General features: G+C 37.8%; 1 protein-coding gene and 1 long non-coding RNA gene across 5 annotated transcripts in view; one reads left to right on the top strand and one right to left on the bottom strand.

Annotated features, from left to right (window-relative positions):
• LOC148001978 (uncharacterized) overlaps positions 1 to 924 on the top strand; it is a 28,629-nt gene extending 27,705 nt beyond the window's left edge. Inside the window, exon 3 of one of the 2 annotated variants that reach the window (XR_015634476.1) lies at positions 529 to 924. This is a non-coding gene — a long non-coding RNA (uncharacterized LOC148001978). The remainder of the gene's footprint in view (positions 1 to 528) is intronic. The other variant, XR_015634477.1, reaches the window with a different exon arrangement.
• LOC148001969 (uncharacterized) overlaps positions 1 to 23,091 on the bottom strand; it is a 955,959-nt gene that overhangs the window by 369,940 nt on the left and 562,928 nt on the right. The window lies entirely within an intron of this gene.

Below are 23,091 nucleotides of genomic sequence, written 5' to 3'. Positions count from 1 at the left end.
GCTGGACCCCCCAGTGAATGTGATTGTTGGGTGGATGGCGGTAATAGGGGCACGATTGGGAGGGGACCACACACATGGAAGGGGAGGGTGAGAGGTTATTGGGATATTGGCCTGGAAACTGGGAAAGGGAATAACATTTGAAATGTAAATAAGAAATATACAATTTAATAAAGATGGACAAAACAATAAGAATCAAAAAAATTAATGGAACATTTAAGAAACGCCCTGCATAAGGGACCAGGGTGTGTGTGTGTGTGTGTGTGTGTGTGTGTGTGTGTGTGTGTGTGTGTTTGTGTGTGACTGATAGGTAAGTATAGGCCTTAATCTAAGGAATACAATGAAAAATGAAGTTCAACTGTTAAGAAACACCTTGTGTAAAGGACTGCTGTAAGTATATGTGTGAGCCCGATAGTAATATGCCCTTAGGAAATAATGTATGTGACCTAAATAGGATTGGCCAAAAGAACCTTAAAGAATCACCTCTCGTCACTGCAAAACATTAACTCCTGGAATCCATCTCATTTACAGTGACACTGAGTCTACCAACCCAGCTGCCCATTGGTGAACAAGAGGAATCCATAGACCAGATTGAATTTCAGCAAGCAGAAACACAGTTTGGTCACAGAACTTAACAAATATGCCAAAATGACTATGGACCAGACCAGAGGTTCCTAAGGAATGAGTATTGTGTGAATGTGATTATATGTCCTCATCAACTGGGCAAATAAAGAACTACATCCTTTTACCTTACTTTGGGTAGGAGGCATCTCATGTGCCCTACCTCATGACAGTTGGGGAAGCCTGCTGGATCGGTCTTCATAGTTCCTAAGACAGAAAGTAGAAAACTAAACTGGAGCCTGGCTAAACATATACTGCTAAACGTGGTCTATCATATTAGTGGCAATATAATTTGGATATTCTCTTACTTGTGACTTAGAACTCTCATTCATCATGCACTTTCTTGTGTATCTTGAATTTTGAATTACTTGAGTCTAAGGGATGCTACGAAGCCAACCTGAACCTAAGTCACGGGAAGAGAGTAGGTCAATAGAGCAGCAGTAGGCCAAATTTCTTGAGCCTCTAAAGTTGAGATGAAGAGAAGTGGAGAGCTAGATCCAACAGCCCATGGCTGAATGACACCATGATACCAATAGACCTAGGTCCTGGGAAGAAGAGGTCATTGGTGCCAACATAGCTCAGAAGGATAAGGGTAGAAACCCCTTGCCTGATGAAAGAGTGGCTACAGAAAGGAGAGTGAGACAGGCAGATAAATTATTCAAAAACTTATAAAAAAGCACATCCAAAATTAATTTTATTGGATATCTGAAAAAGGAGGAAGTCTGTACCACACTGCCAAAATACTGACCTAATGAATTGAATTAAAAGTCTCATCAATAGTTTTTAAAAAGATAAAAATAGAGGATGAGGAAACCTCTGACTTAGTGGAAAGGGCTTGGCAGTATACTAACCATATAATTAAAAAGAAAACTAAGTGCAAGAAGGTTAAAATGGACATACTCCTAACAACACCACAGCAGGTTGAACCTATAATGAAAGAGCAGCACAAAATGAAGTCCTCAGTATACTTATGTAAAGTATAGTCAATTAAGACAAAGACAGACCTAGGGGAAAAAGCTAGCCATAAATATTACCAAGAAATTGAAGTACTCTAACCACTTTAAAGATACCCTGGAATCTCATGATAGAGGAATAGTCACCTCATTACCAGTAACAACTTCCCTATTCTAAACACCAATATGGGGAGCAGGGCAGACCAAACCTACAGATGCAATACTTGAAAATTAGAGCATACAACTCACAGGAATTAAATGAGCTAAGGAAATATTATGCACAAAATGTCAGGAAGGATGTGTCTTATATAGCAAAACTGTGAGAGAGGGAGGAGACACCATATTATTTTCAGATAAGGAAATGTGTAAAATTAGTAATATGGTGGAAAATCCCATCATGTTCAAAGGACTGGAGCACATATTGGAAAGCTCCCTAGGAGATATGCACTCACTGATCGATTGGATAACTGCAACTTGGAGATGTATTTCCTTCTTTAGATTTACCTCAATTTGAGGTGTCAGTTAAGTGGCATATCCTGCAGGAAGCAATAAAATTAGCAAGAAAACTAGGAGTACTTCATTATATCTATAACCAGGTGTCTTCCACTCAAGCAGCACCAATGTTGCCCCAGTTTATGAACATCCTGTTAAAAGGAGTTCCAAAACATCTCAGAATGACACTGTCTGGATCATTGCAAGGATGGCAGACCATGGCAAACATCATATGCCTCTTAAAAGCAAACAGAGACTTAGACTCAGAGAAAGTAGTATCTCTAACTATTAAGGGTAGAACGGTGGATAGAATAAGGAGAGTTAAAAATATTAGACTGTTTGGAAAAACAAATACCTTCCTCCAGATTAGACCAGGATCAAACAGATCATTTAATACCACAAGATGCCTCTTTGAACAAACTCCTAGAAGTCTTTTTTTAGGGCTGACAGGGCCAAATGGCTGAGTACCTACAAACATAAGATTAAAAAAAACAAAAAACAAAAAACAAACAAACAAACAAACAAACAAACAAAAACCGAGAGCTGAACGCAGGACCAAGACCTTGGAACAAGCTCCCATTCAGGAACAGGCTGAGATGCCATCCCACATTCAAACCCTTCAGGTCTCAGGGTTGCCACATCCAAAACCCAAAATAGCACTACCAATTCTGCTTACCAATGGCGCCACTAAGATGGTAAATGGGCTACTGGACACTGTTAGTGAAATACATGTTTATACCTAAGGTGAAGCACAAATTTTAAGCACAGGAAAAGTGTTAGGCCATATAGAAGTAGAAACAATTGGAGGAAGAGTTACAACCTTCATAACCAAATTAACATTACAAGTTTAAGATAAAAATTATGAATTGGACTTCACTTTATCTAGTTCCCCCAAGAATATTTTAGGACTACTATTTTAGGAATAGTCACCTCATTACCAGTAACAACTTCCCTATTCTAAACACCAATATGGGGAGCAGGGCAGACCAAACCTAAAGATGCAATACATGAAAATTAGAGCATACAACTCACAGGAATTAAATGAGCTAAGGAAATATTATGCACAAAATGTAAGGAAGGATGTGTCTTATATAGCAAAACTGTGAGAGAAGGGAGCAGACACCATATTATTATTTGTGTATTTTAGGAATACAGAAATTGTTACCAAATTTTTTAGATTACAAGAGAATACCAAGGATAGCCACAGTTAAAATCTCAAAGATAGAATTTCCCAAAACACCACCCTCCTTCACATCACAATACCCCATAAAAGGGGAGATGGAGGGAGTAGAAGAGACCATAGTATCTTTACTGAACGAAAATCTCACAGAACCACACATAGCTTCAAGTATACTAGCCCTATTTGGGCAGTTAAAAAACCAAACGGCAAATGGAGATTAAGAATAGACTACAGAAACATAAATAATCCTACACAACAAATGCAAGGACAATTAACAGATGTAGGAGACATATTTCTAAGAATAAGATAAGAGGCAACATAAATGACTAGCCACTGTAGATTTAACAGACAAATACTTTGGAATTCCTTTACACCCTAATTCTAGGGAAATAACTACATTTTCATGGGCAGGAAAATAATACCAATTTACAAGGGTTCTATAAGGATATAAGAACCATCCAATGATAGCACATAATGAATGCAATTTGATGGCATTAGAGTCATTTCGAACACCACAGTAAGTCAGCATCTTTTCGTATGTAGATAACCTCTTACTAATATCAAATGAGATACAGATACTATAGAAAACAATGGCTGACTTAATAGCAGACTTAACAAATGAAGGATGGACCATTAATAAGGATAAGGTGAAGGAAACAGCAGAGGAAGTAAAATACCTCAGGATCCACTAAGGGACAATCCTACCACCTGAAGTAATTAATAAAATAAAACATTTACAAAGACCACTAAATAAAACAGAAACACAACATCTCATAGTCCTATTTGGATATTGGAGACAATACACAAACTATTTATAATTGTTGCTCCAGCCACTATATAACATAGTGAAAAATACATCTGGCTTCACTTGGGGACCACCACAGTAAAGACCATATTAGAATACATAGAGCAGTATAGTAATTTAAACTATATTAATACAGGTGATACAGTAGTAATACATATCCAGTTTATGAAAGGCATGGAAATTGGAATGTTTTTGTAAAGCAGCCTCAAATCAAACCAGTTGGATTTTATTGCAAATCCTTCCCTTGGTCAGATACCAAGTATTCACTGTTTGTAAACACTGTGTATCAAGCACTCCAAAGCTCCTGCAGTATCCTAAGAGGAAACCCAGTATTTCTCTGATCCACTGTACACGTTCTAGAATGGGGAAAGGCACTAGAAAAAGGATGGACATGTCTACCCATGGAAGGGTACCCTTCAGTGGAAATGGTACCTTTCAGAGATCCTTCGAGGAGCAAACCTGACTGCAGAAGGGATGGTAGCAATGGTGTCAGAGCACATACTGGCATCACTCAATGAGAGCCGAATACCCATCACACTCAACAACCCCTCTCCCCAGCAACAGATATTCATAGGATAATAGGTGTCAGGTCAATACATCCCCTCCCTGGTTATTGCCTTGTTTGTTGATGGCTCAGCCACTAATAAAAAGAACCTGGTGTGCTGAAAAGTAGCATCTTTCAGGCTAGAAGACAAATGGTGAAAATAGAGGAAGGAAAAAGCATATCAGCCCAGCATATGGGATTAATAGCCTTTCTGACAGCTGGACAGCCCCTTGATCATGGAAAGGATATACACCTTTCCACAGATCCTTAGTGTCTATCTAGTGGTATAACAATTTGGTCAGGGAAATGGAGACTGTCTAATTGGAAAAATCATGGTAAAGACCTTTGGTCTAAAGATGCCAGAAAAGAATTACCACATATAGTCAAAGACATTAAAATAACACTATATTAGGTAGATGCTGATCAAAATGGAGATGACCTGCAAACCAAATAAAAAATGAGGTAGATAGTTTAGCAAACTTGGTACTGAAACTCAAATCCCAATATCAAAGAGAAAATATAGGACCCACAGAACTTAAGGTCAAAAGACAGTTGGTTAAACAACATTCTCATACACAAAAGAACAATACAAAAGAAGAAACAGGGCAGATACAGTAATTGTTTGGACACACAGGCACCTCTGCACCATACCAGTGGTTCATTCAAATCAACATTGCAGTAATTTGGAATAAGATCAAAAATGCCATATAGGAAAGTGAAGGAAGCCCTGGTACTAAAACCAGTTTTACATACAACTACCAAAGGATAGAAACACACAGATTACATGTCCATCACACACTGAAAAGTGATTTCATAGGACCATTTAATTAATTCAAACAGCAATATGTTTGCACCATAGTAGATATCTGCACAGGATTAGGTACGGCCAAATCGGGATCCAAGCCAGAACAAAAATGAATTATTTTAATTTTGTGGTCATGGATCTCAGTCTGTAGAATACCTTAACTAATCCAAAGTGATCAGCGAACCCGTTTTACATTTAAGATTGTACAGAGACTAGCTAAAAACCTAGCATACAAACCCACAGCAGCGGGCAGCATTGAGATTCAATGGACTACTAAAGGTAAAATAATGATGCATAAAGACAGACCATTGACAGAAGCATTAACAAAGGCTATCTTTGAACTCAACAACATACCTAGAATAGATAATAAAAGCCCAAAAGAAGAAGTCCTCAGCATGCAAACAGATATAGATTACCTAAACAGAAGAACACAGGAATATAAGTCAAACTTATACTTGCATCTGCAGGCAAAAGAACAAATTGAATCACACAGAAATCATAGCCCCCAGAACTGGAAACACTGTGTGGACCACAGACACCAAGGGAAGATTACAGCTAACCAAACTGGAGGACTTAATACATGCTAGTAGGCAAAGAGTGTTGGTGGCATGCATGTGTGTTTGTGTGTGTGTATGAGTGTGGGGGGGTTGAAAGAGAGAGAGAGAGAGCACTTTTTTATAGAAAAACCCTGAATGCCATCATTTTCCTAGGAATTGTTCCAGTAATCAATCTGGAATTAAAATTTATGCAAAATTATATAACATTAATGATGCTACGAGGCTTATTGCCAATTATATAATTTGCTGGTTACATACAGAGGTACAGATCAAGAGTTTATCATTACTCTTCTGCTTCTACATTTATTAGTAATTTCTACTATCTTTTTGCTTGTTAAATTGTGAATTGTTGGTTATATTATATTGCTGAATTTATGAAATAAGTACATATTATGTATTTACTTATCCGGAATTACCTGTTTCAAAATTCCAGTAATGGGGAAAAGAATAGCAGTACAACCAGGAGTGCCAACACTCATGCTCATGTTTCCAATCACACTCCTGCTGGTACACCCAGGGTCACTAGTGATAGCCATCAGCACTGGGAATATCATTAACCCCGCTACACATGGTTCAAAATCCACCACCATTACCCCTAGACCACAATTATCATGGCCTCCCAATAGACCTAATATTTTAGACCCACTGTATAGGATACCTTGATGGTGGATGGATGATAGAATATGGGCAACATTTCAATTGAGAATTAAGAACTTATGGACGAAGTATGCTCATTCCTTCAATTACTATTGGTACAAAGGATACAGACATGGGAGACAACAACTAGCATGTTATCACCCCAGTGAGACATACAGGTAAGATGAAAAGAATGGATATAATACAAATATGTATGAAAGAACCCAAGGAAATGCCACTGTTATTAAGTATGGCCCAACATTTCAAGTGTTAGAGCTATGTTTAATAAGTGCATGCATAATTCTAAATATTACAATATTTAGAAGAAACATATCCATGTTAGCAAAACAGTCACCAAATAACTTTGGATCTAAGAGAGAAAGTATAACCTTAGAACCAATAGGAATATATTTTACATTAAAATTGCAAAATATAACTTAATATAATGAGCATCATTACAAGAAGATATGTAATGTAGAATTTAAACTATTAGATACATTTGAGATACAGCAGTAAATGGCACATGAATGGAATTCCCTGTACCCTTGGATAACAGGAAATTAAACCACTGTCAGCTTTCCAGCAAGGAACATATCTGCAAGATTCAGCTCCATGCCACCATGTATCCCTTGCATGAGTGATTGGATAAATATACCTAGCTTAATTACACAGGGCTAAATAATATTAGATATGAAAAACACAACCTGACAGCAACTCAAACAATGGCAGTACTCTGCCCATATATTTTGGACAGGCTGTCACCCAAACACTGCATCAAAGCACTGGAAATTATGGTGTGATGGAGGAACACATGGGCAATTACAGGAAATAGTGCAAGGACAATACATCATTCAGGCCTAACATATTACGTTAGTTACATAGTGCCATATCTTCAATACCAGGATTGGCAAATGTCAATAACAGGACTGGACAGTACAGAAACACAAAACAAGTCCGATGTTATGACCAGATGACTGGAATAGGATCATATATCTACACATGCCATTACAAGATTGCCACAAATCAGAACACTCACATAACACTCCTTGCTTAGTTGACATAAAGGATTTAATATTGCCACAAATTATGCTGGAATCTATAAAAATAGTATAATCATGACAGCATATTACCCACTGGGAAGGTTAAATCTAGTACTTGGATCAGCCACAATAAAAGAAGCCCCTTTTGTAGTGCCAGATACAACTTTACCAGTAGAAATTACACTATGAAATAGAATTCAGAAAATCTGGAGTTCTATATGATTACAAGCATTTAAATCACCAAAATTATATTGTGGAGCAATAGATAATATTAATTATCAGTAAAGCAGCCTAAATAAATTTAGTAGAAAGTCCTTACAAGCACTTGCAGTAGGAGAATTTATGGAAGGCACCATTATACAAGGTTTAATGGGTGGACCTGTAGCAGAAACAGTCACAGCCCCTATCAAAGCAAGAATGATTAATATAAAGAAAAATAATAATACATCAGTTCAGGCACTCCACACACTTTCAAGAAGCCTGGACCCACTCCACACTATAGTAAACACCATGAATACAGAAATGCAAGTTTTCAGAAATCAATTTAAACAAGAATATAACTGAGCTCGAAATCTTATAACATAAAACCGTAATCTGATAATGTGTCAAATGTACATAGTAATCTTGTGATTGAAGAAATAGAGTTGGACATCCTATAAAGCACATGACTTGTGAGAAGAACCACAGACTTCAAACACTGTAAGTCCAGGAAAAAGGAACATTTTGCTCAGAATGCATATGTGATGTACATTTAATACATGTAATCCTGGATAGTGTATACCCAGATTACCATAACAAAGCTATACCTCAAAAACTATGCAATAAATTCATAATATCTGTCAACCACTTTTTATGGTCAGCTGTCAGCACTACAAATGGCTTAATTTACATAACACTTGAGGATACCATAAAACTAGGAGAAAACACATATGTCTACCCATACTTACAAGACATCAAAATGCAACACACATCTTTTGCCATGTTCAGGTAATCAACAAGACATGGGGAACTATAATTTCATGTTATGCACCAACACCAAAGATAACTAGATGCAGATGGCTAAATGAATCCGATTTGAACACTTCTTAGGCATAATTCAACATAACAGGGGGATGCTACCTAATGAAGTATGACTCACAAGTTACAAAGGATAACACCAGTATTATGACCCTATTTATTTGATTTATAGAAAACACATTATTTTCTTTCAGACAGACCAGTTGCTTTTGAATTAAAAATGGAACAATTTCATGTAAAAGATGAACTAAATCCTAGAGATTAAAACTTAAAATGAGAAAAAAACCTGAAATCTCTAGAAGTCAAAATTAGGAAGGAGCTCATTGTTCTGGGCAAGGGCCAGAGCATAGTATACAATCTAGCTGGCTTATTGGAAGGAAATAGTATAATCAATAAAAATGGAAACAAACAAAACCTAGTGTAACCTGTGGGACACCATCTGCAGATTAGCACATCTAGACTTTTTTGTACCCCAGTGTACTCATGGGAATATTGGGTTAAAAAAAAGAACATTTTGGTTCTTTGTATTTATGATTTTTTTCTTTATACTACTAAAGATATTTTAGTTTGTTTTAAAAGCAATTATTGAACATAGAAGAAAATCAAGAGGAAAAGGCTCCAGACAGAAATATGATCTTGGAACTGTAGCCAAAACCAATAATTTCATTAGAAATATACTCTTTGCAAATGCTTTATTATTTGAAATTTGATTTGATAGATTAACAACAATTAAGTTGTATGAGTCAAGTGACTGTGTGTTTTGTATAAGGCCATATTCTATTTGTTTGGTTTTTTTTTTGAGATTTGATTTAGAAGTCAGATTATTTACTTTGTTTCATCATTGCTTTTATCATATCCCCACCTTATAGGCCTGTGGAACCTTTGGGAATAACCAGACCTATTATTGCTCTGGTTTTACCAAAGCTCCAGAGTATGGATTGTATGTAATACATTGAAAAATAATATTTAACGTTTAGTAAGCGCCCTGTATAAGGGACAGGTATAAGTGTGTGTGTGTGTGTTTGTGTGTGTGTGTGTGTGTGAGTGTGTGTGTGTGTGTGTGTGTGTGTGTGTATGACCACAATAGCTAAGGATAAGCCCTAATGTAAGGAATACAATGAAATATAAAATGTAACTTTTAAGAAATGCCTTGTATAAGGTATTGCTCTCTGTGTGTGAACCTGATAAGAATGTTCCACAAAGGAGTAATGTATGCACACCAAATATGATTGGCCAAAAGTATCTTAAAAACCCTGGTCTGTCCATGACAAAATACAATTCCAGAGTCCTATGGGGATACCTTCACTCTGAGAAGGAATTTTCCCAGAGTCATTGAATCCACCAACCCAGACCCACCAATCCATAGGAATCCAATTAGGGGTTCTAGTTCAGAGAGGCACAAAGGCACATCTCAGTACTTATCTGATCACAGAACTATGGGCCAGGACAGAGGTTAGTGAGGAAAGAATGTTGTGTGGATGCGGTCCTATGTTCCCATCTACTGGACAAATAAAGAACTACATCCTACTACCTTCTAAGTCCAAGGCTTCCTTCAAGCCTCCCGTGATCCCCTTTTCATGACGTAGATGCAGATATTCACAGCCAACCATTGGACAAAGCCTGGGGATCTCACTGAAAGAGTTATGGAAAAGTCTGAAGCAGGTGAAGTGGATTGGAACCCAATATGAAAATCAACAGTATCAATTAACAAGAGCCCTCAGAGCTCCTAGGGATTAAACTACCAACTAAAGAGTATATATGTTCCTGATCATAGCTCGTGCTAAATAAAGAGTAGAGCATGTGTAGAAATAACTGACTCATCTGCCATCTCTGGGAAGGATGGAAATTGGTCCTGTAGAAACTTGACGTCCCACAGAAGGGCGATGCTAGAGCAGTGAAGTGGAAATAGGTAGGTAGATGGAGAAGCACTCTCTTACAAACAAGAGGATGAGGATGGCATGGGAGTTCACGGTGGAGAGACGAATTATGGGGATGTCATTTAAAATGTAAACAAATAAAAAGACTAATATATACAGAGATGTTAACAGATGTCTCCATAAGGACTAGATATTCATTACCTATAACATAGGTTCATTGAACGTTGAAATACATAACTGTTGTGACTTACTTTTAAGTTGAAATTTCATATTGATAAACCCAGTCAAATATTTTATCTTTCTGTTCTGGCACCTATAATAAGAAATTACTTACCTTTCTAAAACAATTTAAAGGAAATTAGGATTTCTAGTCCATTAGGCGTCCATACAGTGCCTCAAATGACCCTTAATTTTAGCTGTAACTCTCTCTATTCCCTCCTTTGTCACCCTCTTCTCTGTCTCTTCACATTTGAAATTCCTGTTTCTAGCATGGAATGTCTGCAATTCATAAATAAATTTCTTTTTCCCCAAATTATAACAGTCTGTCCTACTTCTCTGATCTCTACAAGACACTAAACATATTTTACACAGATGGAAGAATTAATGGCTAACATCCACATTTAAGTGAATGTGTTCCCCATTTGACTTTTTATGTCTGGAGTACCTCATGCAGAATGAACTTTACAAGATTCATTCATTGTTCTGAAAATTTCACGCTTCCTTTTTGCCTTTTGTAGCTGTTAAGCAGTACCTCACTAAATGCACCATATTTTCTTTATACAGTCATCCATTAGGGGACGACTTGAATATTTCCAAATTCTGACTATTATAGTGGAGTTTCAGTGAACATGGATTGAGCGATGGTCTCTATACTAGGATGTATCAATATGTGGATATAAGACCAGGAGTTGTACCTTAAGGTATATCTTCTTCCTGAAGAACCATCATACTGATTTCCAAAGTTGCTATAGTAGGTTGCAGTTCCACCAGGAGAATAAAAATGTTCCCATTGCTCCATAACCCAGTCAACGTGAGTTTTCACATGTGTCATTAACCTTAGTCATATTGACAGGTGTGAAATGAAATCTCACAATAATTTTGATTTGCACTTCTGTGATGTACAAAGATGATAAATATTTCTTATGTATTTCACAGTTATTTGAATTTCTTCTATTATGAATGTTACCCTTAGTTATGTAGCACATTTTACTTATTTTTCTTGATGTATAGTGTTGTAATTTTTCAAATATATTTACGTATTAGCCCACTTTTGGATGTACACCTGGAAATAATGTTTACATTTTTTAAAGAGTCACTTTAAAAATTTATTAATGACAAATTAGATGATGCTCTCTCACTGAACTCAGAGAATTGTCAGACATGTTGTAGTTAACAGAATTCATTAAAGTCACTTTATAAAACATTCCTATAAAATAAAACATTTTCTACGTTCATAATATTAACAAACATACTTTAAATTTTTATTATTTGAGAATTTTCACCAATATATTTTGATGGGAATCCTCCCATTTCTTCCAGATTCACGATTCTCTATATTTTTGCATCCTACAATTGTTTTTCTTCTGATTAAATTATTGTTTAATTATCTCATAATAAACCCTTACAGAAAATTGCTCAACCATCGACCAGAAGACACTGACTCTTCATAATATTTCAGTTATGAATAGGAGCTCTTGTGACTTTCCACTGCATTCTTGACTGTTGACTGTCTTGAAACTGTGCATGTAACCACAGCTGCTATATGTCATGAGGGCAGCACTCCTCATATCCAGAAGTCACTGATTTCATTGAATCCTCTGTGACTTCAGGCACCTACTTTCTCTCTGCCCCACATTTCATGACGGCCTTAAGCATTGTGGAAGCGATATAATATATATCTCCAACTTGTCCTGGCTGAAATCAATAGAACACAAACAAAAATATTAAGAATCAATGAAAGGAAGAGTTGGTTCTTTGAAAATATCAACAAGATTGTCATAACTTCTGGTCTAGGTAAGAAAAGCCGGGAGTTAATAAAACTGAAAAGCTGGCAAAGGAAAGAAAAGCCGGGAATTAATAAAACTAAAGAAAAAACACAAGCCTTTTGAAATTTACGTTCCACAAAATTAACATATTCTTTTAAAGTATTGATGATTTACTGGATGTATATGGTAAACCAATATTAAGTCAAAACTCGTTGCGTAATTTAAGTAGTACCATACTACCCAATTACATAAAGTCAGGCATTTAAAATCTCCCATCTAAGAGATTACAGGAGAGCATGTATTTTGTTTTACCCATGGATCAGACATTTAATGTGCATTTAATGTTTCTTGGACTATTACATAAAAGAGAAGAGAAGGATTTCATACAATAAAATTCTTTTTTTGAATCATGTATTACCCAACAATTGAGAAAGAAAAAAAAGGAGGGGGGAGTGAGGAAGGGAGGGAGAGAGAGAAAGATAGAGAGAGAGATAGATAGATTGAGAGATTACAGACGATACAGAAAGAAAGGAGGAGAGAGTATTATGACCCATTTCCACCTATTCACATATATTCTGAATTAAATTTGTGAGAAAAATCTAAAAAAGAAATGGTTCTGTGTAGGCTGTCTAGCTGAAAGTCTGCCCCAATCAGAAGATGGAGTTTTTTTTCTGAGATTTTTTGTAATGATTCCCCAAGGTCTGGGTAGAAAGTAACAATCCAAGACTGGACATAAACCACTATGTTATAATTGTGCAACAAATGAGTGCTGCTATCATTTTTCAGGATAATGAAATAGCCAATGAATGTACAATAAAAAGAGAGTATTTAGTTTTACCCTGAGGAACTCTCTGGAATGAATCACTTTTCATTGTGAATGAGCATAGAACCTCTGATTACAGGACTGCCCATGAGCTAAGAGAAATACATAAGAATATTGCAACCATCTGCCCCACACATCCAAATCCATGTGTTCTCATGGTCTCAGTCCTTAAGAGAAATAGGTGTAGTCTGTCTGGGACCTAAATCATGAAATTTTCAGTCAGTGTAGGTTAAATTTTTCAAAACCTAATATTTTAAGTGTTTTCAATGACTTAGAGACACCTTTTAGCCCCAAATCAAAGGGTAGGAAAGAAAATAAAACACAGGTAAACAGGCAAGGGGATATGGATCTGTTTATAAATATTTCTTTGCGGTCAATACAAATCTCCTTTGTCAGGATACCAGTTCAGTAGAATCAGGACACCAAAAATAAAACAGCAGAAACAGAATGCGCCAGTCATTGTGAGCAATAGAATCAGCTGAGACAGGAGGAGAAGTGCTCTGTCTTGCCTCATAAATGTAAATATAAGGGAAGACAAGGACCAAGGAAGCTTTTCCACTCTACCTATTCAAGCACCCCATTACTGTCCATGAGTCCTATTTATACTTCTTCCAAACATATCATGTTCTCTCCAGGGCCTGACCTCAGAAAAACACCATATAATTTATGCTAAGGAAAAAGCATGAAGCTGCGCACTCCAGACAGTTCTACTTTAAGCGACCCTTAGGCAAAATTGATTAAATTACATTTTGAGTGACAGAATCAGAGGTTGGTTAAAGTGTGCAATTTACTTAGAACAGATATTCCCAAGGATTTACATTTTCTTCAGCTCTCTTTGATGAGACACTAATTACTGACTTCCTGCCCTATTATCATGAGTTTCATGACCCAACTCTTGTAGTATGTACATGGTCTCCTCCTATTTTTGATCCTGAACAATTTTATAAATGAGCCTTGGAGGAACTGCTGCAAGAGGTATAGGCAATGGTCTACAGAGTCAGCTTAGAAAGTTCATTGTCCATCAAGGGATAACTGTATTACATACCAACTGAGAGGAAGCAAGGGAGCTCAGCAAAGGATTCCAGATATCCTACAGACGCCATACTAAGAGACAGGTTTGACTAATTCCATGTGGTTAGGTATTGCAGACCCTGAATAATAGGGCTTACAGATATTGCAAAGCCTCTACACACCAGCACAAATGAGGGGACTGATCCCTTAATCAGGAATTAACTGTACAAAATGTGCTTAGGACTTTTAACAGAGGTGATTTTTGATCAAAACCTACCATTTCCAGACGCTTCTAAACCCCTTTACCTGTTTGTCTATAAAACAAACAGAACTGCAAATTATGTTTAAACAAATACTTTTAGTGCCACGGAATTGCCCAAGATTGTGCATGCACAAACTACTGGAACCTATAAGTCCAGCGTGGCCCATTTGTCTAAGAGCTATAGTGACTGCTACTGTTAGTGAAAGAAGCAGAATGGTTGAGTCTGGTCAGAATCTTAAACTCATATCACCCCATAGAGTTGTGTCTGTCTTCAAAGGGACATGGGTAACCCTGGTTGTTTAATGCGTTTGTGAACATAGCAATTCCTTCTCAGGAAATCTCCTGGAGTCTGGTTTGAAAAACATACTGACATCAATCCTTCTAACTTCTAGCATTTAGGACCTAAGGATACTTCTCAACAGTGATTATATGAGTTTATAACCTTGTTCCAACATATCTGTCTATACCTAATGGACACTCACCCCATGAAAAATTCTTTAGGGTTGGAAGCAGCATCATTAAACATAGAACCACATACATATGGTCTCCAGCAGTTATTTTAATGAAATTATTTGGACCCAAGCCTTAAAACCAGGAATCTCTGCCTAGAGTGCAGAAATTATCACTCTGAATTAGATAGTCAAAATATCAAAGGGAAAGTCTATAATCACATAGCTGGAAAATCACTATGCTATTATTACAGCACATAGGTATGCTATAATATACAGGGAAAGAGTAATCCTCACTGCATACTTCATAAATAATTGCAGTTATCCTATTCTAGCAACTGAACTGCATATCTAAAAGCTCCTGGAAAAAAAGCAGACACAAACACACGAAAGAAAAGAAGGGAGGAATTACTGAAACTCAGTGCTGAAATCGTTCAAATAGGAATACAGAGAAAAAATGCAAAGCATAAAAAAACCCGTTTTTTTTCAAAAATCAACAAATAGATAAAACCATAGTGAAGTAAACTATTGACAAGATATGGCATCCAAAGTAACAAAGTCAGCAATGAAAAGGGAGGAAATAATAACAAAAAATGAGGAAATTAAAAAAAATCATGTTTTATTGGAATACCTATACTTCACAGAACTGGAAAATCTAGAAAATATATGATTTTATAGACAGATGACATATACCAAAGTTAAATCAAGTTAACTTTGATAAATTTCATAAACTATCTAACCACTCCCAAAACATCTAAGGAAATAGGAGTGGTCACTAAAACGCTCCCAACCAAAAAAACCCAGCACATATGAGGACACTAATTCCCTAATCTGGAAGGAGACTGTACAAGATGCGTTTGAGACGTGAAAGACAGGCAATTTAGATTCAATCCTATCACTTCCAGATATCTAGAAACATTTTCATTCACATGTCTGTGAAAGAAAAGTTACCGCAAAGAGTATGTTCCACTCACTTTAATGAAATGTGAACATTGTTTAGTATACCTGCCCAAATTAAGGAACTCTTCAGCCACAGGCTGGCACATTTGCCTAAAACTATGGTTACTACCATTATTGTGAAAGAAGCAGAGATTTAACGCTGAGTCTGAATCTTAAACTCACATAATCCCATGACATTGAGGCTCTCCTCAACGGAGCACCAGAACCTTGCATTTTTATTACATGTGTGAAACAGTAGCAGGTTCTACTCCTGAACCAACCTGGAGTATGGTTGGAAAACCCCACTGCCAACAATCCTGATAATGTCTTACCTGATGTTGACACAAACATGCTCATAAATGATTGTATGAGGAACCCAACAAAGTGTAAGTAATCTATCTAGACAAAATGGAAACTCCCACATTCTATGAAAGGTTCTGATGCAATGTTCCACATGGATAGTAACACCTTCATTTAACATGGAACCAGGTAAAAAGAGTTTTTGGCAGTTATTGCAAATGAAATGATTTGGATACAAGATTTAGAGACTGAGTACATGGTGAAAATGAAGACGTGTCATCACATAACAGGAAAGTCATTATGCTTTTGATAGTGTTTGGACTTGCTATAATCTATAGGGAGAGAGGTCTCCTCACAGCTTCCAGAAGGTCATTAAAAGTAAAGAATAACTTTTGGCTTTCCTAGTAAATATTTATCTTCCTCCATGTGTTCCTTGGTTTCAAAGCTGAGAGTATCAACGTAATGTCTACCTTGGGGCCAGAGGTTAAAAGGGCACTGAACTGTCTGCCCCAAAGTGGCCCAAAGAATAGTGGGATGTACTGACATTCTGCTGACATACTGTGTCCCCATGTTGCATGAGAGTCCATGGTATAACCATGAGAAAATTGAAGATGTAAAAAAAATTAAAGGCGAACTTGCGCCCATAGGTTGGTGGTGGACATTATAGAAAAGAATAGCTCTGTCAGAAATTAGTGTCAGGACTGTGGTAACTAACCTTTACCAGGCTCCCTGACTGGAGATCACAATACTGAGTTGCTCACACTAAGATATGTTGTAGCTAGACTTGATAGGCTGGCCCTGTATTTCAAAGCAATCTCTCATGTTTGTAGTAATGTAAATCAAAATCAGTGATACTTCTTTCAGAAGTAGGCATTTATGAGGGGAAAAAAGTATGGTCAAGTCTGGGAAACTAAATTCACTGATACCTGCTGGAGAGAGGAAGCTAAGAGTACATGATTTTTTTTTTTTTAGTAAAGCCTTTTGTGTGGGAAGCTGCCTTTTCCAAAACACTGAAAATTCCCCAAAAAATAGCTAAAATTTCCTCCAGATACTGTTTCAAACTTTTAATGACTCCCTCAAGATTGTTTCTTGCAATAGCTGAATATTCATAATCAAAACTAGCCAATTAAAGGTGAATGAACAATGTATGGAAGAAAACCGTCAATGTGCATGCAGACTTTAAAACTTTGGACACGTGCAAATAAACAAAAGGACATTACTTAAACAGTACAAAACACCCTAACCCTATTCACTGAACTATCTCAGAGATCTACTGGGCTTTTGACATCCTCAATATACCCCCAGTCCCCATTTTGTGCTTTGTCATTGTGATGCTGTTCAAGGGAGTAATCAAAGGTAATGAAAACAATGTTGAAACGGTTTACATGATTCTATCACTCCTGTGTGATTAGGCAGGATTTTACCATGGCTTCTGCAGACCCTTGGCAAGAAGGCAGAAGGCCGAGATGACAGTGTCTAAGGGACTCCTTCAGGCACCTAAGAACCCATGAAAATCGAGGTTTTACTAGATCTGAGGCCTTTTCATCCTCTATCTATCCTTGTTAGCTACATTATGAATACAGGATCATGGTCTAAGCCCCAACTACCTCGGGCCTGGGCCTGGGAATTCAGGAAGGTAGATAATGGTGAATGCATAGCTGATGAGGCCACAGAGCAGCAATTGTCAGTGCCTGTTCAACTCTCTTCACTGATGTCTCCATTAATCCTGTGGTTGTATGTGAGATTGTTAGGATGTGGGCCTTTACCTTTTAAGAATTGACAGAATGATAACAATTTGATATTTGCCCTATACCTGATCACCTATATTGCCAGGATAAGGGAGTTTTCATTGTACAAAATGGGATCATAAGACAGAGATTTCATGAAAACCCATGGTGAATATATTGAAAGCATACCCCCTCTCAAGAAATGCTCAGTGAAAAAAATATACTTGATCTAGAGTAAATTTAAAGGTGTAGGGAAAAATATCAGCCTCTGGGAAACAGCAAAAACTGTGGGAATTGTACTGAATGTCACTTGAATGGACCCTTGGGATAGACATTTCAGGGTGAAGAATCTCCATAATTCAAAAACTTTAGATCTTTGGGACTTAACACAGATCTGATACCCATATCAAAGCCTTAACCAACTCTCCTTATGCTAAAAAATTGAATTATGATGAAGTATATTTAACTCTTTAGCTTTGGAAGTAGAGTGTATCAATAGATATCCCCTGGATCAAAAGTGGGTCTCTGGAAAAGGCACTCCAGAGACTGGACAGTCTGGGTAGAGTTAGTTAGCAAGTAGGTTATGGCATTTCCCAGTGACACCTCAGTAGCCACTTACTGGACATTTTCTTGTATCCAGGAGAACCATAGAATGTTCTGTGATGTACCCAGTGCTGTGATGTCACTAACTGCCTGTGGACAATAACCTCAGAACCTATTGGGTTCACAAGCAGAATGTTGTCCAGGCTGTTCAGTGTATTTCTGACGGAGAATCAAACACATGCAAAGACCAGTCCAAGCCTTCTCTCGGGATGTACAAAGAGAAGGAAGAAATAGCCCTGGGGTATGTCCAGTTTGTCCTAGGCAGGTGTGTAAGGGAGCTTCCAGGAGGATGTATGCTTGAGACGGTTCTTCCAAGAGCAGGACTTAAGTTTTGGAGCCTCGGTCTTCCTAAATATCTCCCCCCCCCAGACTCCACAGCTTCTGATGAATAGTTTGGCAGAGAGCCAGGAATTGATATGTGTCAAGTGGCTGTCCTTGGAGATATTTAATGTCATGGGAGTGTCAAAGACTATCAGGAGGAGTTTCTGTGAGAATAACAGTGACCCTCTCAGTCCCCCCTCTTGAAGCACATCATTCTCAGCAGTGTCCTTTAGCATACATGAGTATTTGAGGCCAAGAGGAATACTTTCCTTGGCCATGTATCAAGATGTCAGTTAATTTGAACTTGAACACACATGATTAGGTAATAGGGATGTTAACCAATTTGGACACCAGGCCTTACCTGTATCACATCAGACATTAGCCGAGAATGTACTGCAATTCTTCTTGTTTGGGCCATCTTTTGCATTTCAGGGCAGTGGAAGGGCAGTTGGGATTGTGCTATATGTTTATGATGGCATATGTGATCATATGGTTATGATGGTTGGGAATAGGCACACAGGTGAAAATTAAGCTTAAAGATAGCATTCCTGCTCTATCAGGGATTCACTGTGTCTCTAGATCTCTTCATCTTCAGACTTCTATTTAAGATTAAGCATGGTATTTCCTGGTCCTGTGCCCTCATATATGCCAGTTTACTTGTGTTTATCTACCTACAGAGTTTGTTCTGAAGACATCATCACAACCTTCCACTACCACTGATGAGGAAAAGAGAATGAAGTGTTTGGAGAAGTTAAAAATTGTTCTCCACAAGATTTAAAATGAGAGAGGAACTCTAGGAAATCCCTTCCCATTAGCCACGCAAAGATCTAAGTAACAGCTCTGACGACTCACATTTTTTGTTGACAGTCCTGAGATGTCTGTTCAGCCAATATTTCCTCACATCACAGGAAACTACTAGTCCAGGGTATCCTAATCGTCAAAATCATTTTCCTGATTCCATCTTAAACACAGAATGTTAAATTCACATAGGATTGAGACGGGGGCCAAGGTATTTTGATTCCTCCAAGAGTAAATCATATCCTTTGGCCTGAATCACAATCTGGGAATAAGAATATAAGTGTGTGAGATCTGATTATGTACTTTAAGAAGCCTGGACGGTTGTTGATTTGTGGAAATTTTTGGGTGCTGTGTTTATGACCAATCATTGTTGTAATTGACATTGAGGTGCTTTGGGTTCAATTGGTGCTGTGAATAGCTGGAGGAGCCTAATCCCACTCTCTGCCTCTCAGTGTGTGACTGGATTGGCAACAGGTTATCATTGGTTTTGTCTGATTTTGTTCATTGTATTTGAAATAATGCCACATCATTGTAGTTTTGGCATTCTAAGTGTGTTGTGCGTGTGTGCGTGTGCGTGTGTGTGTGTTTGTGTGTGTGTGTGTGTGTGTGTGTGTGTGTGAATGTGTTTGTGTGTATCCCTTAAGATCTGAGATTCTATGGCCTTGACTTGGCCTGAGAATTAGCCTGACTCAATGTCCATGGCATGATAGTCATCAGTCTGAGGGCCTCACTTTGAGCAGAACAGCATTTGACCTCTGCTCACCTTGGAAGCACATTGGAATCTCTTGGTGTGTGTTATAAATTATTTTCCCTGTAAATACTGATTAAGTTTCTTTGGTGTTTTGTGTAACAATAGATTCTACAATTGAGAATTCTTACCTAAGAAAAGGAGAATAATCTTCACAGGTTTAAGTTGGAGCCTGGACTGTGGCAGAGGTTCCTGAAATCTTCTCGGCAAGCTAGTCTATTCCTTCAAGATCACACAGGGAGCTCAAGTCGATCAGATCCCTCCTTTTGTTTGCTGGCTCTGCTGTCCCTGTGTCCATAATAATAAGCTTAATCAGTACCAAATGGATCCAGTACCAAGGAGCAAGGATGTGGCATGTCCTAGGCTGGGGTTGTTCAGGATCCAGTCATAATTCATATAATCCTTGAATCCTTAGTTCAGAAAGTTATTTGATCCTTGGACAATGCCCTACAACAGAATGAATTTTGGGTCCAAAATATTCATGATGCAACACCAGCAAGTGATGATTGACCTACAGAAAATGTGCTGACAGATCAATAAAAGGTGGTACAAATCTAATCAACTCATATGAGAAAATCAGTGTTACTGGTGAATAACTTACAGGATTTTGACACAAGTACTAGTCACCGAATGTGACAGCCCATTCGTGTCTTTGAACTAAAGTGGAGATCAGGTTCTATACTGTTTGACGTGTACCAGGAAGCCTGGCTCTAAGGCATGGTCTAGGAATTTTACCTGTTTTAGTTAGTTTGACCAAATGTAGAGGGGCTCTGAATTTCTCCAATCATTGTCCTTCCCAACTTGGGATCCTATAGATAGAAAATGTGTGCCCCATGATGGAGTTATCAATCAATTTTGATGCTCTGGGGACCTGACTAACTATATATATATGCATTATGTCCTCTTTTGGGACAAATTTGAATCCTTGGTATTAGGCTTTTGAGAAGTACCCTGTGTCTTCAGGAATTTGCTCCATGGCTAACATGGACTTGGACTACAGTCTGGGACTGTGTTTGGGTCAGGGCCTTAGACTGAGTAATGTACTTTGAGAGTGGGAGAAAAATGTATCCTTGCTGGGATTCACAATTTTTTGTTTTTGGCTCAGCCTCAGGCACTGCCTGCTCCTAAGTGAGGCTATTCCGATGAAGCACAGTATAAAGAGAGCATGGGATGAGAACAGAGAGCTTCTGTGGGATCAGATTGCACTGGAAGCATCCAGTAAGGAAACAACCTGGTTCTGTGTGGAAGTCAATGTGAAAATCTATGATGTTTGTTCCAGGAAGGATCAGGTATGATGAATGAAGCATCTGGGGTAGGTTTTCCTGTAATCTAACAAAAAACCAAGTCAAACCAATTCAACCATTCTCCAACTTATCCAGACACTCTTATGTCACATCAAGTTGTTCATATCTTTGATCATTTCCAAAACTTTCTCTGGTGTTAGCCTCATGGAAGAAACTGGAGGATTGACAGCCAAATCCTCCTCATCAACTGTATACTACATTTACTTAGGAGAGATACAATGATCACACATTGCGCACTTACATGCCATTATGCTAGAGGCATGCTATGTGCTAGCATAATTTGTAGTGCACAGAATTGATTAAAGCCTAGTGAAATTGCCTAAAGAATGGTTATCATTTTCCATTTGATAGGGCTTCTGTCCTCTCATGTCTTTTCCCCCTACATTGCAAGATGGTCCTTTCTGTGTACGAAGATCCTGGTTCATAGTGATAGAGCTTGAGAAGCAGCCTGTCAGTCCTGTTTTATGTAAGTGTTCTAGAGTTCTTTCCTATAGCTTATATCCTGGAGCTGACTGGATGAGGAGGGATGTGAGAAAGGCTTTTCTCAGGTGAGGGTTTGTGTGACTGGAGACAAAATTTTCTCTGAAGCAGAAAGAACTGGTCACTGAACAAAATGCCTTCACTGAGAAGATGCAGCATTATTTCAGTGTCACTGACATGAGGTTAGAGCAAAGGATGGGATGACTCAAGTAGATTACCTGTACCTGTAAACTGTCTCTTTGGGTGTCTGATTTGCTACATAGTTAGCATCTGTTTGCTACCAGCAGCTCAGAATATTGTTCTGTTCCAGTTTAAAAGAATTTCTGTCCTTGAAATATATGTGATCCCTAGAGATTATGGCTATTGTGCACTGATCCCTCCAGTCTGAGCTCTCTAGTATTGTCTGAGCCCATTGCTTGTAAGTCTCCCCAGAAACAGGTTTACAGTGGCCATAAGCAAAGGAGGGATATTTTCCTTTTCTGCACGAGCATCACCTTTCAAGTTCAATGTCTCCCACTGGGAAGATTTCCATGCAGCATATGTTTGGTGATTATAATATCACTTGAATGTTCATATATTTCTTGAGATATGGTTTCTGCGGTTCTTCTCAAATATAGAGGTTGTCAAGTGTAACCTATGCAGACTCCTGCACTCGTGACATAACAACAGCCTTCACTTCAGTGGTGGCCATTCTTTCAAGAAGGCCTTCATTTGTTTTTATCTCCTGAGCTGATAATTAGACAGTGCAACTTGATTTAAATTGTAATATGTATGAACATTTGGAGAAATGTGATTTTTCACACTTCAGTTTCCAGCA

The sequence above is a fragment of the Rattus norvegicus genome, chromosome 12 (assembly GCF_021556685.1).
Source record: "Rattus norvegicus strain SHRSP/BbbUtx chromosome 12, alternate assembly SHRSP_T2T, whole genome shotgun sequence".
Classification (NCBI taxonomy): Eukaryota; Metazoa; Chordata; class Mammalia; order Rodentia; family Muridae; genus Rattus; species Rattus norvegicus.
Note: the sequence above shows the minus strand (reverse complement) of the source record. Positions and strands in the feature narration are given on the sequence as shown.